We start from the raw sequence: 18,294 nt of genomic DNA, 5'->3' as shown, positions 1-18,294 counted from the left end.
TAGATCAGCGATTGACAATTTTCTACATTTATTATCAAAATAACTGCAATAAAAATAACTGATTTTCATCACTTTGAGTGATGAAGCTCATTTTTGGCTCAATGGCTTTGTTAATAAGCAAAATATGCGTTATTGGCGAGGCAGCAATCCACAAATGCTTCACGAGACATTATTGCATCCCGAACAATTTACTATATGGAATTGACTTCATGCTGGAGGGATCATTCGTAAATTACAAATTAAAATTCGAGAAAAAAATTTCGTTTCTTTATTAGGTAAGAAATTTCTCAGGCCAACCTCGTAGACATGTTTAATAATAGAAAATATAAATGCATACATAAAAGTAAACACTTGACCCCTTAGTAAAACACAATATATATAGTGTGTGTATTTATTTTTATTTCAGCTGTGGATTTTTGATACTGTGTCTACTTATGAATATTCTAAATAGTGATTGGTTAAATTCGAAACAGCTATTCGAATCCGAACAAAGATATTCGTCACCAACATGAATAAAGCCATTGACAAGAGAGGAGGGTTATGAGCCAGACCACTCTCAAGAAATACATGAGGCATGATATTAAACATTAAAGTAGGGATAGTGGGATCAAGCATTAGGCTAGTCTCAAGATTCTTTCATCACTGAAATGCGTGATCTTTACTTTGGATGTAACCAGAAATGGAAGGATTGATTGGCGGATCTCAGGTGGCATCTCGGATGTCCAGTCTATCATTAGAACAAAACATACGAGCTAAATTATGTACCTGGTTGTGATCAATACTAATGGGGGTATCTACTATAATGTTCGTAATAACACTGTGATACCGTGGATGAATCAAATTACTTTAGGGACCCAACCCCCACTCCAGCAGGACTCAGCCCCTACCCATCCACCCAAGAGAATGTTAGCATTGGAGCAGTCGAATGTCTTCCTCATGTATGGGCTCAAACAGAACAAGGGATCTACACCCTTGTGGTTCTTATTTGTCTTAAGTCCGTGGCTTGCTCTAAGCCTCACAACCAATGTGAACTCTCGAATGGCCAGCATAAAAAAGGTTGTTTCTAACTTGGACAGGGATGAGGTGGTCTTAACTTGCCAGAGGTTCAAGAACAAGATTGAAAATTGCATCAAGATGGAGGGTGGGCACATTGAATCAAAAAATTGTTCTGGTCTGGTCTTTAGTAGTTAATTAATAATAAAAATCGGTAGACATACTCCAGCTCGTTTTTTTATTTTTTTGTAATACTAATTAAGAGGAGAAAAGTCTTAATTTATTGCAGGGACCCTGTAAATTCGTACATGATCTGACGGGACTTCAAATTTGTGGGAGTCCATAGTTTGTATCGCATATAGGTATAAAAGAAAAGTTGAGAGAAATGATGGATTTAATATCAGAATAATTGCGGTCATATTTTTGCAATTGTGCTGTAAATTTTGTGGCTATAGTTTTTTTAATATTCAATAAAAAGGCACGTTCCTTGTATTCCCTCCCTTTGTATGTAATCTTAAGTCATTGTCTTGCAAACAGCATACGCAGCTTTAGGTCTTAACTCACATTCTGACGTTTCTTTATGGAAAAAAGTAGGCTGGATAAGTTTTGTCTCTGTAATGGGCATGCAGAGTAGTAATCAAGGTTTTTTGATTGGGATCCGAGTGACTAGGGATACTCATCAAGGATAGGTCTATAAATACCACTATTCAAAAAATATATTTGTACATATTAAATGATAATCTCGATATAAAAAATATATTGGGGGCCAGACCCCTTCACCCACTCCAATGATTACGGCCCTGGCATCCAAACAGCGTAGATACGTTATTAACCAATATTTAAATAAACAGGACATTTGCATTTTTAATCATTTTTTATACAATTGAAATGTGGTTTGATAGAAAAAAAAATTGAGATAGGAAAGAATGGAAAAAGTATTATATATTACATTTAAATCCATCATTTAAATGGTCTTGTCAATTTAACTCTTACTAGATTGAGGTGTACATATATGAATATCCGAATAAAGGAATACATTATTTATGTTTTGAAAATATATCCTAAGGCAGTTATTATTGCTTGGAGTCATATTTCCTCCATTCATACTTTTTATTTGCGCACCTTTTTGAAACTATATTAGCTGTTCTAAAAAATGAATTATCAGATTCACTGATTCCTTAATTCAAAAGATCTTATTTTGTGCTGAAATAAGTATGAAAAATATATAATACATTGGATAAAAATTCAGGGGCTTCAAACGGAGATGGTACTAGATTTTATTTAAATTGACAGTTAGTGCCAAGCATCAAAAGACAGCTGTCAAAATTTGCATGACAATCTGTATTTTAATTTGTGAGTTATTGTGTTGAGTGATACGCTGTTTTTGTTATTTCTAAATCAATGGATAAAAAAATTGTGTTTTAATTTGATACTGCTTCTTGAACGGTGAAAAATACCGTTCAAGAAGCCGCTTAAAAAGGGCTTTGGGTACTCCCCTCCATAAAATGAATGACATCTTTTGGTCGTAATGGTCCAAATAGGCTTGGCACATACTTTGAAATTCTTATCATACATATCCTTCTTAAACTTGATAGTGATCTTGATTTCAATTAGTTCCAGAGAAAATTACAGCAGGTAGTAAAATATAGAAATTTGTCAGTTATATTTTTAAATGGACGTTACTTGGAAGAGTTTTTGACAGTTTGTGCATAAGTCTTTCTCATCAATTACACAGTCCTTATAAATGAAAGCTTGCTAGACTTAAATAGGTTTCATTTTAAGTTGATATCCTAGCAGACGTAATTGCTTTGGAAGTTGTTCTTTGACATTTCTGTTTCTGAGTGGAGAGAGATTTCGAAGATTTAGAACAATTCATGAACAAGAAAAAGGCGGCAAATAACTTTTTTGAAGTTTTCTTCTCCTATGTGTAATAGGATAATAGGAACTGTTGATACAAAATGTCTCAGACAAAGTCGTCATACTGAAAAATGAGTGAACAAACTTTTGAATATTCAGAAGATGCTTTGTCTAAGAATAGCTCATAGCCAGGAACTTGGAGTATTCGTTCTCTGAGAAAGAATGAGATGATAGAGATATTTGGTGATTAAGTTTAATAACCAGAATAAAAATGAGGAAGAAAACTTTTTTTGCCATGATGAGACACGAACTTGACAGGGATCATAGTGAAGAAAAAATACTAAAACTTTCCATCTCTTCACATGATACAACACTCAATGAAAATTCAAACTGAAACCATATGTGAAGGTAGGCGTTTTTTGAATATTTCAGTCATTTGTTTACGTACGTCACTGATGAAGTATTTTGTGCTGATTATGACGTAGAAAAAACCCTCATCTTTATTAAGTTTGAAGGAGGAACATATTTATAATTATTATGTTGTCTATCGACAAGTTTTCTAAATTCTATATTATTTAAACATTGATTAAATAATTAGAAATATAATAAACAATACTACGGGTATGTTCTACTAGTAAATACCTAATAATATTATATTCTTATCAAAATATTAAATAAATAAAAAGGTTATTATGTATTTTGCAAAAAAGTGTGTAGCCCGGGTTACAATACATATAGGTAAGCACTTACATACTCCGATTTATATGCATGTAACATAGTTATTGTAGATTAAACCCATTAAATTATCTAACGTAGACAAATTTTACTTGAACACATTTTTATTCGTCGATGGATTTGCCTAAATCGTTCCATGGAGTTGCTTAAAGGTACGTACATACGTTTTACATATACTTACTTCAAATGATTATATCAAAGAAAGAAATTAAATATTATGATTGTTTGAAATTTGAGAATCACCTTTGAAGTATTTAGGACCGTCAACACAAGAGGAAAACAAGAATGATCTTTCTCAAAATGGAGTCTGGATTACATATGTATTCTATGACAAACAGACGTCCATTTCTATCAACAAATTATTCGAATTAACCTTTGTATTCCCTGCAAATTGCACTCCCTTTTTTAATTAGCATTTTTATACTCAATACATATACGAAAGTCGTTTGAAAAGCACGTGGAAAGTCTGATAAATGGCAATAATGGGGAGGGGGTAATGAAGTTATCTTTAGTTAGTAACATCTTTTGAAACAACACACACCAAATTTCAGTCTGTTCAGTCTATTTCTTTCTGTCTGGAATCCGTCTGAATAGAGAAAAGGTCTTGGCATCAAAAGTGACGAAACGACGCTTAAAGTTCTCTGGATTCTTCTAAAAGAGCTCCAAACCGTCCATGCAACACTTTTCACGATTTCTTTTTTGTTCAAGAGTGAGCACTTTAGACCTGTTCAAACTTCAACTATTTTATTTTTTTCAAACCTTTTGAATATTTAACTTTTCCCGTTCTCCAAGGTCTATTGAAACTAAATATAATAGTCATTTGGCTTTTGGACCGCGGCTATACCTGCCACATGTGCCTTGAAAGTTTATTGTTTGTGGCTCTAAAAAAATGCAAAAAAAAAAAACAACAACATGATTGTTAGAATTCTTTTGACTATAGCTTTGCAATTGTATAGCATTGATATGGATATCAAATCAAAGCCAATAAACTGTGCTTCAATTTGTATAGATATATTATTAACCCTTTATTTCTGTTCATTGGTAAATTTTACCCCGGATATTAAAAAATGATTTTTTTACAAAATTGTTGTCTGGCAAACAATGTTATACTTTGGCATTCTCATCTATATTGACAAATTTTGTTGACTTCAATGACTTCTTAAACTTTGGTTTTATTTGTATGTAATTTACAAACAATAGGCCAAATAAAATATATATATTAACTAATTAAAAAATCTTTTAATGTAATGCAACAGATTTTGATAAAATTGTGCAGACATTTTTATAGTTTTTTACTATTGATATGATAATAAAAGTTTGTATGCATTAATTTAAAAATGCCATATCTTAGAGTTTATTTTTTGAATATAAAACAATTGAAAGGGTTAGCGCACTATGAACGTTGCTTTACTTTGTCTCAACACAGAGAAGGATATATATATATATAAGTGCCACAAATTTAAGTATCCCTTAAAAAGAGAAATATGCTAGTTTGGACGGCAACATACAAAAGGCCCCACCTGAGCTCCTCGCTCATGGTTTGTGGGATATCATAATATACAAAAGGATCGTACTAAGGTCAAAAAGTGTAAAAAAAGTGTTATTCTTGGGTACACTAGGATACTTTAAAAGTAGTTAATTTGTACCAGAGGTGCTCAAGATCCCTACCAATAATACTTCTCCGCCAGCAGGTAGCCAGGGGCAAGACAGAGCCTCACCAGCGGTTAATTCAGTCCGAAGAAATCGTATAATCCGCGTACGGTAGTATAAGCCCTTTTGGCCACGGAGAATAATTGAGGGTCGACATAGGAAATATCCCTACCTATACATCCTTCCTATATACTGAATGCAACTTGTGTTTATTGCTTTCCTCTCACGGCTCCTTGAGCTGAACTAATAAAATGGCAAGTTACAACATGTACAAAATGGGGGTGGAATTGAGTCCCCTGCAAAAGGGGATAGTTCAAGCTCCTGCTCTGCAGATAGTGTGCATGCTGAAGTAGAGTGTCGGATGAGGACTATGGGAATATATTCTCAAAAAATTTTGACCACTACTTGCTGAATACAGACAAATTCAGTTTGGGAAAGGAAATGTATTTCTTTTGATTAAAAAAGAATCACAAATCCGCAAACTTCATCGAATTTGACTTCATTAAGAAGGGTGCAGATCTGACTTGTAATCTAAATCTAGTTCATACCGAGCCCAGAGAAGTCCCATGCATTGCAAGTAGATACCATGTCTAAGCTTTGCCCTCTAATGTAAACAAACAGAAGGTTATTTTGGGGGAGTATTACAGAAGCTAGTGTAGCTGATCTGATTGATGGAGTCGACTTAGAACAGATAAGGTGTATAATATGTACCTCAATTCATTACTAATTTCTATTACAATACTCGTCTTTTTTTTCGTTCCCTCATATTAATGTATATACACAAAAAAGACACAAAAAAGATAATATAAATATAACAACAATAAAGTCAGATACATAAAAAAGTTCTAGTTGAAATCTAGTTCCCCGGAGTTGAACCCCATCTCCTGTAACTATATATGCAGAGCAAATTCATTAAAATCAAATCAAACCCCCAAATTAAATGCAATACATAAATGTAAAACGATAAAATAAGATACTAGAACAAGCTTTTCCTAAAATACTTGATTATTCTTTTAAAAACTCTTCCCTTGTTGGATCCCGTAGATGGAATAACTTGATCACTTCTGATGCTGTGGACACAGTATTCTTTATTATAATTATACCTCTCATTTCTTCAACAGAAATCGATTCATATGACCCCAGCCTGCTCGCAATAAGAGCTTTTGAGTTTAGCAGAGCAAAGTCAATTGCTTCGGTTTCCGATGTAGCTCCTTTTTTTTCTTCGTGAAAGTCCAAAAAGCACAATCGCGGCTCTCAAAATTGTCCTCTTTACACATATCAAACCTTGTACATTTAATTGTAGAAATTGCTTTAGAATGGTTAAAGACGGACAATCTACAAAGGCATGGACTGTGTCATTGAATATCTTACCACAGTCCGTACATGGCCTCAAGAAAAAGAAATACAATTAGAAGAAATATGATTTTGGTAAGTGATTTTTTTCCGTTATTAATTCCTCTCAGCGATATCTTGATTCTCCTCTTTCAGTTTTCAGGGGGATCTCAATCGTTTCCTATGTACATCACATAGTAGTATATCCACCTCAACTTCAAAATTAGGGTAAACCATTTTCAAATGCAATGGGCATGGCATTATATAGAGACCTGAAGTCTTCTCAAGAGGAAACTTGAATTTCCCATCATTGAATAGATCTGAGGAGTGAATATCGTGCCTATCGTAGCTAATAGCATGTTCTTCCAAAATAGATGGATCCTTTTATTTCCTAATAATAACCCTTTTATATATTCTGGACTGAGTGATTCTATTTCTCCATTCCAGCGAAGGGTTCTCCGAAATATCTACAAAAATTTTACTGCATATTCGTGGAAGGATAATTGATAACTGGGCAGTGCCTCCTTCAATATGAGATTATGGTCTTTTTATGACCTTGATATAAATTCTAAAGAAAAGTCTACCAAGCCAAACCTCTTCCTCCAGAATTGCCTTTTCTACGACTAAAGGACTTACTGTAGCTTTATAAATTACTGCAGAAATGCCACAAGTATTGTATAGGTCTATTCTTTTTTTTGTATATTTAACCTCCTCCAGAGGTTTATTTTTTGATCTACTGTTGACTTAATTTGCTTTCAGTTATCTTCGTGGATACCATTACTCTCCCATGTGATATATCAGCCTTCTTTTTTATATAGAAGCTCCCAACTTTGAGATCTCAAGCAGGATTCCATGAACCGATAGGGATAATAGCAGTTTTCCTCAAATTTAACTTCAGACCTGACCTCTTCCTAAATTTCATAAAGCCTTCCAGCCTCTTTATTATTTGACCATCTGAATTTACTTCCACTGCCATAGTAATCTCATCCGCATATAAGTCAATGAGATGCTTATCTCCTTCAAAGCATACTTCACTTTACGCCATACTTTTTTGATATCTCTACAACAAGCTCCTCAATTGTAGCAATCAGAAATAAATACATGTGCATTTGTCTGTTACCTGCACAGCTATAACTCCTCCTTTGATGACTTATAGGAAATTTAAAATTCTTTATTGATTTATTGTTCCGTATGACAATCATTTGTAAGCGTTTAGCTAGGTAATAGTCTGGCTAAATAATTTATCGAAGTTAATTCATTGGTTCAACATCCATTCAAAAATCTAATTGTACATGCTAAGAGTTAAAAAAAATAGAGCAGGTAAAACTCTAATGATACAAAATTTGATGCTCAAAACTTGTATACTTTGTCTGGAAAAAGGGGTTTGCAATTAATTCTTTACTGAACAATTCGTCAAAAGGCAGATAGAGTGTTTTGTCAGACAAGGAATATTAGAATTCAAGGTAGTATTTTATTTTTATTAATATGTTTGTCTCCCCTTTCCTTAGAGGAAAAATTTTAAGGTAGTTTTTATTTACAAACAAAGACAATTTCCCGGGAAAAGAGACACCCCAAAATATACATAAATAGTAAGGTACACAGATATTTAGAAAACACGTATCAAAGGGAATCATGTACATATTATATTTATAATAGTATTATAAGGTTTTCAATACTTTTGTTTGCCTTACTTGCTTTCAAATTGATTCTTTTCTAAACACGTCCATACAACATAAATACTATGCGTGTCAAATGGTTTCTAATTAGATGCTTTTGCGTTTGCTTCGAGTCAAGTTGAGTGAGATAAAACAACTGCACAGTCCCATTGCTAATGAAATATATCAGGACTCTCGAGTTTTAAAATCAGCTCAGCGTGAGATTTTGAATTTGACTACGTGGCGTTATTAGTGTAGTAATGTCGTTCAATCAAATTCTCCAGTTTATGTTTAAATACAGATAATCAAACGTGGAAAAAAGTCCTTACATTGCAGTTCTCAGTCGAGTCCAAGTATCGAGTCGACACAACACTATTTGATCTAAGCATGGATAGTCCGGCAATAATTTTTTTTTTTTAAAGTTGTTCAAATGATTTTTGAGGTTAAACTTCTTCTCCTGCATTGAGAGCGGAAATACTATTGCATTTTCAATTTGCACAATTAAAAATGCATTTAAATTCTGTAGAATTCTAGATAACTTCAGCACTCATTTGCTAATTTGTATTCTCTTCAGGTCAGCTTATTCAAACAGGCATTCACTTCATAATAAAATGCAAATGCAAAAAATATGAATGTTGGTTACAAGCATCGATTTTGTACGAGTTGTAATCTCTATAAGCAAAGTGTAGAAACTACAAACCAAAAATGAGATGAATCATTTTAAATAAAGAGTACTTATTCTGAGACTAAAGCAATCAAATAATTGAATGTTCCACAAATACCCAAAATATTAATAATGTAATTTGTTGACCATTTCGATGAAAATTAATCATACACAGTCTCAAGTCTTTGATCACAAGTTTAGTTCAAATCCTTCCCTATTTATATGGATTCATGTTTATAGTCCTCAAATTTCTTTTGTGATCATTTTAAGCCCTGAATTGTAATATACATAGGATCTATAGTTTTAAGGTACGTCTTGAGTTCAGAATACAGTGGTGGCCATAAGTTTTAATATTTTATTCAGACAGTAATTGGTTGATGGGAGGCTAAAGTGCAAGAAATAACAGAATAATAGTTGATATTTTATTACTTTATTTAATAAAACCGGTTTTTTTCTATGCACTATTTCTTGTAAACGACTTTGAAACAACGCATACGCTGCACGCACCATAGTTTTGGCAAGTTTGGCCTATTCCACAACAATAAACTAACGAAGGCCTTCCAAATTTGAGTCAATTTAATAAAGATCCCCGAATCTAGACATTTTGAAGGGGGGGATTTACAAACATGATAGAAATATTGGTACATCTCTTCTCATAAAGTTGAGGTGAACAAGCTTATTTTAGTATCAGAAGAGGTGATTTTGACCCAGATTGCCGATTGGAAATTTTGGTGCAAAAAATATACGTGTCAAAACATGAACGTGTAAGACTTTCTGACACCCCTATATATTAGCCGTAAAGTTCAAGTCCAGTCATGGCCATTGTGTACAAGTCATTGATTATAAGAACTAGTCCAGTTGCAAAAATTCAATGTATGGAATCATTGATGATATTTGAAAAATAATGTATGCAAGCAAAAAAATTGTTGGCTTTAGATTAACCATTAAGCCGCACGTGTGGTTTGTTTACAAGACTTTGTGTCAGGATGGGTGGCTTCCATTTGAGACACAGTGGTTCTAAAATAGATATTTTAGGTTGTTTTGATTGATTATGTGGGATAAATGCAATGTGCGCCGTGCAAACGTGAGATTGACTATAAGTGCATGCATGACTATCGCGCCAAGTCCGTGAGTCTTGAGAGCTTTGATGTTTGCAAGAGGGCTGAGACAATTCTATAAAGATTGGTAATTTTAGTCCCATATCTTGACCTATCTTGAAGGAACTCTAAATTATAGGAGGGTCTGGGCCGTCCATAGGAGGATTTTTAGTTATGGGTTGATAGCTTAAAATGACATCTTTATTATTTCTTTGAATTTTTTGAAGATCTTTTTTTATGCAACCTAATACAATATTCCTCTGTAGTCACAGGTCTGGTAGTATATTCCAAAATAAACGATTGATAAGCACGATAACGGTCATAGTTCTACAGTTTTAGTAGAATAAAATTGTAGTTCTGTTATATGGATTATTATAATTATTGTTTAGTCATTATTATGCTAAATATTGTGACGTATGATGAGGCATTGTATCTTTTGCGTCATGCTACGCCCATCATACGCAACACTTGTTACTGAATATTCAATCTGTAAAGTCATTATTAATATTATGTTACTTAGTCACGTAAAGTTTATAACTATCATCTTCATCCGTTTTGCCTTTTATCTATGGTTATATTTAAATTTCTGCTCTGGGTACTAGCCTCATTTTGGGAGTACATGGTACCTTAATGTCCAGCGTAGTTAGAGCACTACAACTCATTGATACCCCGATTCGATAATCCAGGCTTTAAACCTAAGGTGTAAATTTACATTATGGGTAGAGAGTAAAGATAGACAAAAACGGTAAACAATTAATCTACCTTAGAGATGCATTTTACATAATTAGAGTAAAGGATCATATGTGTATTTTGAAATTATGGGATTGTTGCATAAAAATATTTATTTGAAACAATTATGGAAAGAATATTTATTATTCATTTAGACCCGTCTAGTCTTAGGACGACCAGTTCTATTAGTCCTTGGGAACGATCCTTAAATTTGTCGGTCCTTCTGATTGTAAGTACTGGAACTAATTAAAAAAAAAAAAGGAATACAGTTCAGTACTTCATCAAGGACCAAATTTTATAAGTTGTAGAACTCATATGCGGGACTGAGTTGGACCAAGACTGAACTGGACGTTACTGCAATCTTGGGTCCTAAATTAGGACGGCCGACACAGCACTCGTTATGGAATCATTTATTCAGACATTGGAAGGGATTTATAACGGGAGGATCCCAGATCAAATTAATCCTTTATCAATTATTATTCAACTTTGAGTGTGTTATATTTATGATTAAGTTTGATACCTTGTGATGTCACTTCCATTATTATTGTGAAGGTGACGTCATGGGTTCATTTTTTAACTATAAGGTATTTATTTACTTATATCCACGTACATATACATGACGTCATGAGTAATAATTGAGTTAGTGAAAAAACAAAACGTCACAAAACATGAAATGTCTCAGTTTTATCCATGCTTATAATCATACTCAAAAATTGCGATATTTATCGTGATAAATTAAATCATCTCCGATTCCTGATTCCAAAGAATAAAGTAGGACCCAATATAGAAATTACATTTGACGAGTCTGTACTGAATAGTTTTTTTTGTTTTTTAATGTTCCTTTAATTGGTGAGATGGAGTTGCATTGATTACGTATAAGTAAACATTATTGTGTGCATTTACACCATCTAACCTAGGAATCTTATGTGAAGTCCATTTACATAGAGTATATTTCTTTTTTGAGGAATGACCTGGGTGAAACCCTACGCACATTGAGTTCAAGAGAATAATTTATCCCAAAGCATTGTCCATGAGCTACGTCGATTCCATTATAGTGTTTCTAATTGACCATGCTCATACCTAGGTGGCGCCATATATCAATAATCATCAGTTATTGTAAAAACTGTCCAGTCACATTATGCATTCAAATATTTCCATAGAAAATATGACCATTTGTATCACTATTTGCCAACAGTTCGTCCAGGATGAAAAAATAGTATTAGATTTCAATTTCGTAGGCCAAGTCCAGTCTAAGGATCGGTTTATTAGTCCTTAGTTTTCGTATGTATTTCGTATTTCCTTCCCCCTTGTTCTTCTTCTTATCGTCTTGTATTTTCTTTTATATAAATATATGTATTAAAGTACAGTCTTTTACGTAGTCTAAATAGTCCTGTATTTTGTATATTAATTAGAGTAGGTTTTTGTATTATAAAGAATATAGATGTTCCTTTAATAAGTGTTATATTATTCCTCCACGTGATTTCTTCTACTACTGTCTCTCGGTCATCCTGGATCTCTCCACCTATGAACAAGTTTGTGTCTCTCCCACATCAAGACACAACACTTTGGAATTAGGATTGCTATTCAAAGGAAGAGTCATTAAGACTATTGGAATCGTCTCTACAACAATTGGTTTTGAAATATTTCCGAAATATGTCCATAGATGAGGGATAATAAGTCAAGGAAGAAATGCCACCTATGTATTAAGACCATTACAGATACCTTGAAAAAAATATCCTTGTTTTCAAAAAATAATTAGTTATATCATTTTTTATATAATATTAGTTATTGTAATACTGAATATTTATAAAAGGGAAAAAAATCTTATATACTTGAATACTAAACTATAATTAACAACACAATTTCTATGAATTCACCTCTCTAATAGAATATTAACAAGCTAAACTCTGCAAAGTGAAGGCAAAATTACGTACGTCATGATGGATAATGTTAAAGCAACATAATTTGTAGTATAATAAGAAACGACATCTTGCGAAAGGAAATTTTTTGACGTGGCCAAGGAATCTACTTTAGTTAAGAGGCTCGTTTGACCACTTAAGTATAGCTTTAGTCTTGTCAAATATACTTAGAAACAAGGCATATCAGAATAGGTCGCACAATTTAGTCATGTAATGAGTATAAATCTAACATATATAAGAGAAAAGCATTTTATGTGAGGCAATAACATAAAAGCAAGCTAGGATGCGTTTTCTCAATATTGCAATGGGTATGATAAACATATCCATTGATATGAGTACTATAATTTATATTAATTTAAAAAAGTAATAAAGTACTTTGGAGCTGCGGTTTTTAAAGTTAACTGAACATGATAAAAATCAGTTATTTGGTAAAAGGTACTGAGACGTCATGACGGGAAAATTATTTTTAAGGAGAGTATATATAGAAGTATTCACGCTGAGGAAATAGCGAAAAGAAGAAAGGGATTAGCTGGTTGAGAAAATGCCTCACCAACTGAAATGGATTATATTGATGATATCAAAATTTGATTTAAAGTTCAAATACTGCACGATCAAATTGACTGAACTTGTATATATTATGTTCATGTAAAAATGGAAACAAATATCAATCATATTAATAACTTGTTGGACAGTTTTTCAGGGGTTGATTATCATTAAAAAATCCTCTTCTGTATTTATTGAAGTAAAAAACTTAAGAGGCGGTTTTCTCTGTTTCTTCAAAAGACCCCAGTTTGCTTTTATGTTATCGCCACACCTATATAATTAATTTACCCCTGAGTGAGTACCCCCGTGCATTTACCTCCTAGAATGTCACTCTCCAAGCTATCCATCCCTTGAACCATCTACCCCCCAGTATTTTACCCCCTATTACAATAAATAGGAACCATACAACCAAGCATTCAATCGTTTAACAACCATACAGATGTAATTATTAATTTAACTGAATGACGTAGATCAGGAGTACCTATGGCACGTGAAGAATAATCACTGGCACTCGCAAATTAGAACATATTCCCTTAGTTTGTCAGTGTTTTTACCATTACTGTTAATAGTGGTATACTCATTGATTATAAGTGTTAAAATTGGCACTGTATGTCTCAAAGGTTGCCTACTCCTGAGGCTGATATTAATGATGTATCATCCTTCTACTTACGTCATCACTTGTTGCTGCTATTTTTTTAAGTTTTTTGTTTAGAAAATTTCCGATCTGGCTCAAAAATCCTTTTTCTTCCTGTTTTAATTTATTTGACTATATAAAAAACTCGTTTCTATGAAGGCAACTACAACAGGCTGAGTATAGGCTATCTTGAGAGCTAGCCATAGATTTAGGGGACGCTTACATTTTATCTCATATTGCATAAATAAACTCAAGTCTAGCTATTAGACAATCAACTTTAATATATTTTTGTCGTCAGATTTGTCGGGAGTGGTTGAAAGAATTATGCCTGATATACCTCTTCTCTAAGTCTCTTCATCAAGACCAGGCCAGAGTGAGACTCTTTTGCCCTCTTCTCCTTATTAGGAAATCCATGTTTCTATGCAGCTGTCGGCGTGTGAGTAGAACAGTAGGCTGTACTTGTAAATTGTACAACATAGATATATCTCAAAGATACATCTAAAACGTTTCTTTTTTCTTTATACATAGATTTCCTTAGCAAAATGTTTTTAAAATATAATGAAATGTGTATTAATTTCCATCCCAGCTCCTTTATATATTGTATGTACATGTATAAATATATTGTTTTATGGATAGAATAATGATTCAAGTATGGCCATACTCAAAATTAATGCAATGATATAATATTTTAATAATACACAAGTTTTACAATGTTGCAAAAAAAAAAAAAAAAAAAAAAACGAATGAAAAAGATGACTTAAACCTGTTTTTATGTTAGGCAAAAGTCTGCCCCCCTCTCTATCTTCTGCTTCGAGACTTTATTCCAAGATACAAAATGATTCTTATTATTATTGATTTTTCTTTTCCATGTTAAAAAAAAATTTCTATTCAGATTGTTTTTTTTCTTTCCTAGCGTGTAAAAGTTCAATTGTCTCCAACAATAATTTATATTGTATAAGTTAGACACAAGTAAAGAGCTGTTGTAAATTAAGGTTAATAGAAATATCCTTATGTAATCAGACTTGCTAGAATAGTAAACTACTTGATTTATCGTACATTTACGACTGCTAGGCAAGAAGGGGTGATTTTGACAAAATACAGAACTAGACATCGTCTATGACGTCACAATTGATATAATTTTTCAATTTGAAGTATTGTACCGACGACTGCTGGGCAAGAAAGGGAAGTTCTGACAAAACACGCAACCCCTCATACACCATGACGTGAATACTAAAAAGCGTGGTGGAAGTCAAGCATAAAGTTGTGCAGGCGTTATCCTATAACCTTGTACTTCAATTAACCTATTTGTAAATGTGAACATACATTCTACTGTACTTAGTAGAAATTTCCCTTGCACATTTAATATATTGCTATAACAAAGGATCCAATTCTGTCTTTTTATTCGGGTGGGAGTTTCTCATTCAATGAAGTTCCATGAGCAAAAAGCCATTTCATTTTCTATAAGTTGAACACATTATTCATGCTGTATTTTGTATTTGTTTTTATTTCCCCAACAAGACCCTCAGGCTCAAGAATATTTATTACATACAGTGTAGTAGGAATTAAAAGCTTCCCTTTTTTTTTTTAAACCCACATTCATGCCTATCTATCTATATATTGTGTACAAGTTGTAACTTGTATAAACAGATTGTACAAGTTGCGACATCTTTGTCATAAAATGCATTATTTAATTATGACATCAATCACTTTTAATTACCAACATTCCGTGTTGATATTATTTCATTTGAATATATTCAAATTATGCATTTATTGTAAGAGTAACGACTAAAAGTTATTAGACCCCAACGAACAGACAGACTTTGTTCTAATAATATAGAAGTTAACTCTACCCAAGAAACCCTTTATTTGTTACTCGCCCTTTTTCATGACTACATTCACACATTAATTACTCCATACTTAGATGTTCTCCCCTCAAGAAGGAAAAATTAATGACAGGAGATTGAAAAAAAAAAAAAATTTTTCAAGTTGCCAAGAACAACAAAACTGTCACGTATGTTCCACCCTTTTCTTTTTTTCTAAATATGACACAAACAGCTGTAGCTCCACACATTTGTTTTAAAAAATGAGTCCTCCTCAGACTGTCAAACAAATAATGAGGATTCAAAAATAAGACAACTTTAAGACCCGTTTTCACTTCTAAACATTTATATTTTGTGTTATTTTGATGGCAAAACTTTTGAAGTTGGTAATTCAACCATTTTCACCACTTGCTATTCAATATGCCCCTCTCATTTCTGAATAATGGTTTCAATGCGGGGACGAACAGAAGCACAATTGGCTTTGATGCTGTCTGATGAAGAGTTGTTTCACTCCTCCGTGATCATGGCCTTCAGGGCATCGACATTCGGGTGAGAAGTCTTTTTTATCTTGCCCTCCAGGACGAACCAAACAGCAAAGTCCAGGTGATTCAAGTCGGGCGAGGACTAAGTCCAGAACTCTGTCAACCATGTTCTCCCTTCAGAAATGCTGCTCCTCCTTGGGGGTGTGTGTCGGGGCATAGTTGTCCCTGGGGAACGGCTCTTCAATTCCATCGAATTAACCAATTTTAGAACCGATATTTACGACTCTGGATCATTAGGACCGATATTTAAGAATAACGGTCTTGGAATCTTGGTTTATTAAGCCAAATATGATAAATGAAATATCTATTAAGATTATTACACATATCTTGTAAAAAATATTATATTTTCCATAATAGAACAATATAATACCAACATGTTATATTCTTGATTAGTTATAGAATTGATTCTATTATATAACGGAATAATAAAGAAAAGGAAAAACACCCTCAATGACGTCACCAGGGATCTATTTTACCTTCATTAAGAACCGACTAGTGGGACTGAACAGGAACTAAGCAGATTGGACTAGAACACGGTCCTCAGTCCAAAATATGGACCCACACACCACTATTCATGCCATCTTAAATGTCTCTTATTGACGATGTATAATACAAATTTCAATTTGTACAAACAGATTGTACAAGTTGCAATTTGTTCGTTACAGAACGTTTCATTTGTATCTATTCAAATTAATTGTATATGGTGTCATGAGTGATTGTACCGTCAATCCTCGGTTTTTATAATGTGCCGCAGAATACGTCAATTGTCCTCTGATCAGCAACTTCAAAAGTTACTCTTTGAAAATATGATATGAAATTGAATCAATCATGTTTTATTACTATGTAGTTATTAGTAATATTATCAAAAAGACTGCAAATTCTTCAATCAATATGATTAATCTCATTTTGTATGCTTAAATTATAAGGTGAAACTTGTACACAAAATATATATATCTATGTGTTGAGCTTCGGATTGTAAATCCTATACGGGTCAGAGACTGCTTGAGTACCGAAGAAAACTTAGAAATGGATATGTCCTGCAAAAATTATCATTGGTATCAAGGCCGAATTTATAGATTAATTATCAGGAGGATGATGGCTGTAGCCTCCATCCAAATGAAGGAATTTTTGCTTTAGACTAGGAAAAAAACATTTAATGAGAAAATGTGACAATAAGTGTTTCATATGTGTTCAAAGATCATATTAATTTGGATTAAGAGTCAATTGGTCATTAGAATTGATCCACAGTTTGGGAAGGATTAAATATCGATACCACGGTCTTTGAGCCTGATTTTATCCAGGGAAAAATGGATCAAGAACGATCCGGTCTTGCAGCGAGTCTCAACACTAATAAAAATATTGTACCTACCCTAATATATTAAATACAGCAAGTACTCCTCTCATATCCCCCCCATGTTCACTGTAACATTATTCCCATATAGACATACATACAAGTCAAAATAAAAACATTCTAATTTCCGGTAAAATACATAAACAGTTTGACAGGCAAACAAGTTGTATGAAGTGTCTTGATGATGAAAAGATATCCAAGTATAAAAAACAAAGAATACAAGGATGGAGTAGTCCTTTTTTCAATGCCACTCCTCGAGAGTCCTCCTTCCCTACCAATCTACAGTTAGTTTTGTAGAGAGAGTAAAGGGACAGAATGGATGAGTATGACATTCTTCTCTCTCATTGTTTCTTTTACGTCTTATAGGAGCTGTAAGAGCTGCTCCATTTCTATAAAACACGTACAATTAGTAAGTTATTTTTAAAAGCAAATTAAAATTTGTGGAAATACTTTCTTAAAGAGTTAAAAGGGGTATATGTGTATTTTCATAGTTAATAGAAGCACATAGGAAGTTGATTGCCCTCATAACGTACATACTAAATAACATAGATGTTATTTTTTTGCGTCCAGAGCCGTACTATAATATACTTGAGCTGTAGTTGTTTTTACTACTCGTAGTATAGTGGTAGTTGTTGTTGTATAGTAGTAAATAGTAGTTGTACTTGAAATTTCCCTCTTTTTTTTTCTTCCCTTCTTTTCATCCTACTTTGTCTTCTCTTGTTCCCTTCCCTTCTCTTCCTTTATTTTTCTCCTCTTCGTTTCTTTCCTCCTCG

At 33.2% G+C, this 18,294-nt stretch overlaps 1 long non-coding RNA gene across 1 annotated transcript; it reads right to left on the bottom strand.

Moving 5' to 3' along the window:
• Positions 1-17,309: 17,309 nt before the first annotated feature.
• On the bottom strand, positions 17,310-18,200 carry LOC139904812 (uncharacterized). The gene is made up of 2 exons (XR_011779030.1): positions 17,972-18,200; positions 17,310-17,910 (listed from the first exon to the last, which is right to left on the bottom strand). It is a non-coding gene; the product is annotated as an uncharacterized lncRNA (long non-coding RNA).
• Between the last annotated feature and the right edge of the window lie 94 nt (positions 18,201-18,294).

Source organism: Lepeophtheirus salmonis, chromosome 2 (genome assembly GCF_016086655.4).
Source record: "Lepeophtheirus salmonis chromosome 2, UVic_Lsal_1.4, whole genome shotgun sequence".
NCBI classification, from domain to species: Eukaryota; Metazoa; Arthropoda; class Copepoda; order Siphonostomatoida; family Caligidae; genus Lepeophtheirus; species Lepeophtheirus salmonis.
Note: the sequence above shows the minus strand (reverse complement) of the source record. Positions and strands in the feature narration are given on the sequence as shown.